The 1,831-nt window shown below is 54.5% G+C and overlaps 1 pseudogene; it reads left to right on the top strand.

The window, feature by feature from the left end:
* The first annotated feature begins 377 nt into the window (after nt 1-377).
* LOC126913605 (olfactory receptor 14C36-like) lies at nt 378-1,341 on the top strand (annotated as a pseudogene).
* Nucleotides 1,342-1,831: the final 490 nt, after the last annotated feature.

Raw genomic sequence — 1,831 nt, 5'->3', positions numbered from 1 at the left:
GTTCCCAGGCTGCCTGGGGATGGGGGTTTCACCTGCCCATGGAGTGAGCCGTCGGGGTGCTTGGGGGAAGGGGAGTACGGGGACAGGGTGAGGGGTCTGGAGATGGACACTTGGAGCCTGGCTTCTTCTGTCCTCAGCAGTCTTCAAGCTCTTCTCAGTAGAACCTCCTTAGTGCAATTGTCCTGCAGTCAAAGAGATGCCAGCAGAGAGCAGCTGAATCCAATGCACGAAAGGGATCTGCCAACTGTCCTGCGTGCAGTTGGGCAAGTGCTTTGAGGGGCTTAATTGAGAAATGGGAATGGTTTTCTCAGATCACTCTGCTATATTATTACTGTATTTCTGTTCCTTTGGCAGGACCCAATGCCCAGAAGCAGGAAATGCCCAACATCAGCTCTGTGAGCGAGTTCCTCCTGCTGGCATTCGCAGACACGCGGGAGCTGCAGCTCCTGCACTTCGGGCTCTTCCTGGGCATCTACCTGGCTGCCCTCCTGGGCAACGGCCTCATCCTCACCGCCGTAGCCTGCCACCACCGCCTCCACACCCCCATGTACTTCTTCCTCCTCAACCTCGCCCTCCTCGACCTGGGCTGCATCTCCACCACTCTGCCCAAAGCCATGGCCAATGCCCTCTGGGACACCAGGGCCATCTCCTATCAAGGGTGTGCCGCACAGGTCTTCTTTTTTGTCTTCTTTGTTGGAGCAGAATATTCCCTTCTCACTGTCATGGCCTACGACCGCTACTTGGCCATCTGCAAGCCCCTGCACTACGGGAGCCTCGTGGGCAGCAGAGCTTGTGGCCAGATGGCAGCAGCTGCCTGGGGCAGTGGCTTTCTCAATGCTGTCCTGCACACGGCCACTACATTTTCCCTGCCCCTCTGCCAAGGCAATGCTGTGGACCAGTTCTTCTGTGAGATCCCCCAGATCCTCAAGCTCTCCTGCTCAGATGCCTACCTCAGGGAAGTTGGGGCACTTGTGTGTAGTGTTTCTTTAGCCTTTGGCTGTTTTGTTTTCACTGTTTTCTCCTATGTGCAGATCTTCAGGGCAGTGCTGAGGATGCCCTCTGAGCAGGGCCGGCACAAAAGCCTTTTCCACGTGCCTCCCTCACCTGGCCGTCGTCTCCCTGTTTCTCAGCACTGCCATGTTTGCCTACCTGAAACCCCCCTCCATCTCTTCCCCATCCCTGGACCTGGTGGTGGCAGGTCTGTACTCAGTGCTGCCTCCAGCAGTGAACCCCCTCATCTACAGCATGAGGAACCAGGAGCTCAAGGATGCCCTGTGGAAACTGATGACTAGATGTGTTTCGGAAGCAATAAATTTCCATTCTACCTCTGCAGATGACTAATAATGTCAATGACTACAAGAACAACTAATATTAAATATATGATTATTTTTGGGTGTGTTTATATATTTATGAGTGTTTTCGTTACAGGACTTTCTTTGTTTTAATACGTCTAAAGTTGCCCATTAAGATGGTATGATTCATCTCATTTCTTTCACAGTATGTACCTGTCGAGTGTAGCTCAGAGACTCTGTACACGAGGAGCCCGTCTCCCTGTGAACTTAAACAAGAGAAAGGAGCCTGCACTGCCTTCCTTGTGTGACGTCCTTCCTCTGAGAGCTGCTCTGGCTCTGCAGGGGCAGTGCCATGTGCAGGGCTGCAGAGGAAAAGAGTCCCATGCCAGCAGCACGGCCAGGGAGCACCAGCGCTTGGGGCATGCAGAGCTGCTCTCTTGCCACTGCCAGCCTCTCGTGCTGAGCCCTGCTGGTGGGGTCAGGCCCGGCTGCTCCTGTAGCTTGGTGCCAGTGCTGCTGTGGGGCTGTGCTGGGACTGC

Source organism: Cygnus atratus, chromosome 31 (genome assembly GCF_013377495.2).
Source record: "Cygnus atratus isolate AKBS03 ecotype Queensland, Australia chromosome 31, CAtr_DNAZoo_HiC_assembly, whole genome shotgun sequence".
In the NCBI taxonomy this organism is placed as follows: domain Eukaryota; kingdom Metazoa; phylum Chordata; class Aves; order Anseriformes; family Anatidae; genus Cygnus; species Cygnus atratus.
Note: the sequence above shows the minus strand (reverse complement) of the source record. Positions and strands in the feature narration are given on the sequence as shown.